Here is a 6,353-nt window from a genome sequence, read left to right on the forward strand (position 1 = left end):
CCCCCCCTCCTCAAAACATGTTTAGGGAGGATGAAGTTAATTCTCTTAACCATGTGATGGCATACAAGGAGTGAAACAAGTAAATCAGAGAAGGAGACATTAGTATGGAGTCAGACCCGACTATTCTTGAAAACTGTGGTATAGATCCACTAAAAGAAGGGAGAATTGAACCTGGAAAAGTTGCAGTGATGGGAAAAGAGCTAGAGACTGATAATAACATAGCTGTAATTGATTTGTGGGGGAGGAACAAAGGTTTGATAATGGGAGCAGGGTACATAAGAAACTACTTATCATGATAAAGATGTAAGAATTGAGTCCAAACCTGTGGAAAAGGCTTTGTCTACTAATATGACTGAATTAGAGGAGGTATGGGTGGTTAAAAAATTTAGAAGGAAAAAAAAGGGGAACTGGGAGTTGAAGAATCTTGATAATATAATACACAATGATCAATACTTCTATTCTGATGAAGAGCAAGCTAATACCCTTTCTAGGACTATTAGGAGGAGTATGCATTCTCATTATGATTAACTTGACTATTTAGAATGTTAGGGGAGTTGTGGATCATTCCTCCCTTGATAGATTGAAGCATTTTGTGAGGATCCACATGTTATGGTTTTTTTAAAATTTTGGAGCCATTAGTCTCTTTGAATAAGAAACATATTGTGAGCAAATTTGAAAACTTTAATTTTGCATCTAATATCAACAATAAAACTTGGTTATTTTGGAGGAAAGAAATTCAGCTTCAGATAGTGCTCGATGATCCTCAATTTCTACATGTTTACTTTGAAATGGAGGTGTTCAATGGCTGGGCCACTACAATGCTAACTGTACTCATACATTAAGAATTGAGTTGTGGAATAAAATTGTGGAGTTAGGCTCCACAATGAACAAAAACTGGCTGTTGGGTGGAGAGTTTAATATGATAGCATGCAACTTTGAAAAGGAAGGAGGTAAGATGGTTAATCCTTACTTAATCTCAAGATTCAATGATATTATTCATGATGCAAAGCTGTTTGACCTTGGCTTTGCGGGTAGAGTTTTTAAATGACAGGACTGAATTAATTCTAATCAAAATTGGCTAAACAATTACCCAACATCTAATGTCTATCACTTAGCCAGCACAGGCTCTGACCACATGCATTTGTTACTTAATATTTCCTTCTCTAATAAACCTATATATTCTCCTATCATATTCTTAAACACATCTATTAACCATGTGGATTTTGTGGAATGCGTTAAAAAGATTGGTTCACTGTTGGGGGTGACAATGCTTGGTTCATCTTATGGAAATTTCACAAGAGCCTTACTAAAGCACTTCAGTTGTGGAACTGGAAGGTATTTGGTGCCTAAAAAATAAGATTCTTAAAGAAGATGAAAAAGTTAATCAGGCAGAAGAATTAGTCATTTGCAATGACTTGTTTTCTGAGGTGCTAGTTGTTGCACTCAAAAAATTATTTAATGTCGTGAAGTGTGAGGACTTTCTTAAGTAAAAAGCTGTGAAAGTGCATATTTTAGAGGGAGATAGAAACTCTTATTATTTTCATGCTTGTACCAAGAATAAGAGGAAAATTTATACTATCCTTATGAAAATGGTTGTTGGTTAACAGAGTAAGAGAAAATATGAAAAAATGGGGTCTTTTATTTTGAGAAACTATTTGGTAAAGCTAACACAAACAACAATATTAACTTGAGCTTATTGCAGGATCAAAAAGCATTCAGGGCTACTCTTAATCTAACTGAGGTACCCAGAGAATTAGAAATTTGAATGGCTTTATGTGCTATTGATAGTAAAAAGGCAGCTCAACTTGTTGGATTTACTACAAAATTCTATAAATCTTGTTGGATGGTTATTAAGTAGGAGGTTATTAAAGAAATGAAAAGTTTTTTTGAGGGTGAGGAAATTTGCAACTACTTTTATACCTCTACAGTTGTTTTGGTGCCTAAGAAGTAAGAAAAGTCTTGTTGGGATCACTTCAGACATATCTGTTTGACCTTAGTTATCTTCAAATTAATTAGCAAAATCTTGGTTTCTAGGCTACAGTCGCACCTTCCTACATTGGTTTGCTTAAATCAATTTGCATTTGTCAAAGGGAGAGGTCTAACTAATAATATATTACTGGCTCAAGAATTAGTTACTTATCTTGATCGTAAATCAGAAATGGTAATTTAATTGTTAAGTTAGATTTGAAAAAAAAACATATGATTATATTAGTTGGGATTTTGTTCTGGTTGTACTCCAAGGCAGAGGCTTTAAGGTTGAGTTCTGCAACATTATTCAAAGGTGGTTGAGAGGCAATCATTACAGAGTGCTTATAAATAAAAAATCACATGGTTTCTTTCCCTTTAGTAGAGGTATTAAACAGGAAGATCCTCTTTCCCCTATTATTTTCATTCTTGTCTTTGAAAATTTTTTGAGGTTCGATAATGATCCCGTTACTGTTTATATGCAACAATATAAATATGTATGTGAATATATTTTCACTTATATTTCCTTACTTTACATTAGTGTAAAAAACTTGATCCCGAAGAAAATAAGAATTTAATTCTTTAATTTATGTATATATTGGGATACTACGCAAGTATACGTATCGTTATCAAGTAATATAAGACTTCTTGATTAAGCCCCGAATATCGATTCCACGAAGAAATTGGCAATATGCACTTTCAAACAACAAACTTCTATTTCAAAAAGACAATTACTTAAACTATAGATAATTTGACAGTAATTAAAATTTGAATCTTTTTGGTATTTTTGATATTTTTACAGAAAAGTAATAACTTCAAAATAACTTGAGTTTATGTAAAAGAAAATCACAAAATATGATAATATCTTTCTCCTTTTCATGAATGATTAATAAGTATAGGAATTCTGTTGTGGAAGTATGCAAATTGTGCTGTGTTGAATATGAACAATAATATTTTTTACCCTTACTAGAGATGCTATAAAGAACATTGACTAATTTAAAGTTTGAATAGTTCTGAAGACCGGGTAGGCAGGGAAGATACCAGCTGTCATTCTAGAGTTCCCTCGATTCCCTCCACATGGGGGCTAACATCTCGTATTAGAACCTAAAATAATAAACCAAGTTGGGGGCTTTAGCCTATCACTCCAAAGTCCTCTAACTCTACACCTTTAAAAGATCATTTTCTTATTTATTTGCACTAAATCATATGAATTACATTCTCATTCATACAACCTCATGTGATTCTTTCCAATTGTTGACTGAGACAATACCAGCCCGGTTCTTACATGTTCTCATAACAAATTTTAATATCTAGATGGACCAGATCAAGAAGTAAATAAAGTACATGAAATTAAATCATCACAACTTCTTCCAACATTAAATATTAATACTCTCCGTAACTTCCATCCAACACAATAATTACTTATCATTTTAAGGAGAAAGATAAAGAAAACTATTCAGAATCCATGGAGAAAATAAAACCACACTTTATTTTAAAAGTAGAAATCATTGTCAAACCAACAAGAAATCTCGATTAAAACCAAAAGTAATTTTAAAAAAAAGATAAAAACTTATCTCAAATCCTCCACCAACTCTTGAAGTTCCTTTGAATCTCTTCTCTTTTACATCACGCTTGACTCTCATAATAAAACTAAAAACAAAAAGGATAAAGTAAATTTATGTGGTGCCTGAAAATCTCTCCTAAACTCTCTCAAGAACTCCACCTTTCCAACACTTTTCAGAACTTTCAAGAACACTTTAAAAATTCTCAACTTCCTTCTTTTATAAATCTCTAAGAGGTGCATTGATAACTCTTCAAAATGGATAACTCTTCAAAATGTGTTCCAAAGGATGCCTCTTTTCATAAGTCATTTCATCAAAATTTTGTTTCTAGTGGTCATAACCACCCTCTTTAGCCAATAGGTGCCTCAAATACCTCTTCAAAATTTGGCCAAATAAAGAAAACCGTCACATAACTGCATCTGACCCTTAAACGCGGGGCTTCTGACGCTTAGGCGATGTCTTCTCTGTTTCATCGGCGCATAAGCACCGGATCGGGCGCTTAGGCCCCAAAACACTTTTGCACAAATTTAATATTTTTGCTCTAAATTTGATCATTTTTCACACCTTTTGGTATTTTTCAACTTTTTACTTGTACGTATAAGAAAAACACATAAATACCTTCCATTAAAGCGCAATATCTCAAAAATAGGTATAAAAATGTGTCTAAAAATACTATATATTTTAGATGTATCGGATAACACATTGTAGATGCAACACCATATTACTCAATATAATCACGAAGTTACGATGTTGGTTAGCCATCTAACATATGTAATACTCTTTATCAACGCTAACCAAAACTCTATTAAGAGAGTACATAAGTTTCTCTTAAGTTTCTATGAAACTTTGGGTATGTTATTCAATGTGAACAACTGTCAACTTATTTTTGGTAAAAAGTTGAGTACCTCTTTTAAAAACTACATTCATCAATACACAGCTTTGTTTGTGTTTGAGCTTCCCCTAAGATATTTTGAGGTTAATTTACTAAAGGGGAGAAGGAAGCAAATGTAATTTGATAAAGTGGTGGAGAAAATTACGAATAGAATTGGTGAATGGACCACTTCTTATCTTTCATTTGGAGGCAAGCTTACTTTACTTCAAATTGTCCTAAATGTCATCCCACTCTCTGCTCTTCAGGTGCTTAGACTAAAATTTGACACTTAACTTACTCTTGAAAGAATGTTTAATAGTTTTTTATTAGCTGGGGAGAAAAAGAGGAGAATCTGGGCAGGGTGGAAAAAGCTATGTAAACCTCTGTATGTTGATGGTTTGGGATTTCAAAAGTTAAATTACATTGCTGATATAAATTGCATTAAATTTAGGCTGAACTTTAGGTCATTGAGATATATACGAGCTATATATATGAATGATAAATATTATAGGGGACAACAACCTATTGATGTCAAATTTAAAAATGGAGATTCTAAAAAATAAAGAGCGTTGAAGGTTATAGAGTGGGCTGAGAAAATTATCTTTTAGAATCTTGGCGAAGGAAAAATCTTATTTTGTAAGGACCCTTCATTTTTAAAGGATCTTATTAGTTGGTATAAGGAAAAAAAACATGTAATATAAATGTAGTTGATTGTTGGATTGGTGACAATTGGAATATAGAGTTGCTCATAAAACTTTTGGGGCAGGAACTGGCGTGCTTTATCTTCAGGATTCCATTCGATAAGTCTAGGCGTGACAACATGGTCTCAAAATTATCTATTACTATCTCCATCACCAAAGCTATCTACTTTAAGTTACATAACTGGGGGGCAATAGAGCGGGGAAAATCTTTATGAAATAAGCTACTTTTAACCATCCATGTCTTTTTCATATGGAGAATTTACTATAAGATATTACCTGTTTATGATATATTAAAATTAAAAGGATTGAGACTCTCTTCACAATGCGGAAAGTTTCAATCATGTATCTTCAGTTATACTTACTCCTTAAAAAATTGGAAAGTTGTTGGTGATCTACATGACATTAGTATTCCTATCCAAGGTTGAACTTGCTTGGAGTAGTGCAAGGACACTTGGAAGCATTTTAATCATGCTTATCATATTAATCTATTGATCCCATATATTCTTTTGTGGTTTCTTTGGATGGCTCATAATTTAATTAAACTTATAACGTAGTGCTTAAAGAGGAGAGGGTGGTGATTAATATTATTGCTTATATACACAATATTGTTGCTTTTAGTATAGTAACGTTTAACTTTTTTTGAAGGGTACTGCAATGTAGTACTTGGTGGGGTTGATAAATAAAAGGGTCGCAGGAGGCATTCAACAAGTAATATGGAAAAGACCATGCACTCCTTGGATTAAATCTAATACATATTGTAGCTGAACTTATGTGAGTGCTAGTGCTGGTGGAGTGTTTGAAGATCACACAACTAAATTCTTATGTTACTTTTACTCTCCTTTCATTGTTGTTTGTGCTTTGGAAGTTGAGATATGGGCAGTATGGCTGGTGGTTAAATTGGTTGTAGCATTTAAGTGGTATGTTTTACACGTGGAGGTAGACTTGCTAATGTTGACAGAGATTCTCAAAGGAGTTAGCGCTCCTCCTTGGCACCTGATATTGAATATTGAGAGAATTCGGGCATCTGCTTGTAAGTGCATGTTATATGGTGTTTTATACCTCGTGGGGGGAGCATACTTACAAACTAGCTGGCTAGAACAGGTGCATCCTCTAACACTGCAAGAATTGATGTGGTTCCTCCAAGTCCACTGAAGATCTTATTGCATGAAGATAGGTTGAACCTCCTCTACTTGAGATGGAAAACTTCTACTAGTTGATTGGATCCTGGGGTGGTATAATATATATATATATATA

This window comes from Phalaenopsis equestris, unplaced genomic scaffold (genome assembly GCF_001263595.1).
Source record: "Phalaenopsis equestris unplaced genomic scaffold, ASM126359v1 Scaffold000374, whole genome shotgun sequence".
NCBI lineage: Eukaryota > Viridiplantae > Streptophyta > Magnoliopsida > Asparagales > Orchidaceae > Phalaenopsis > Phalaenopsis equestris.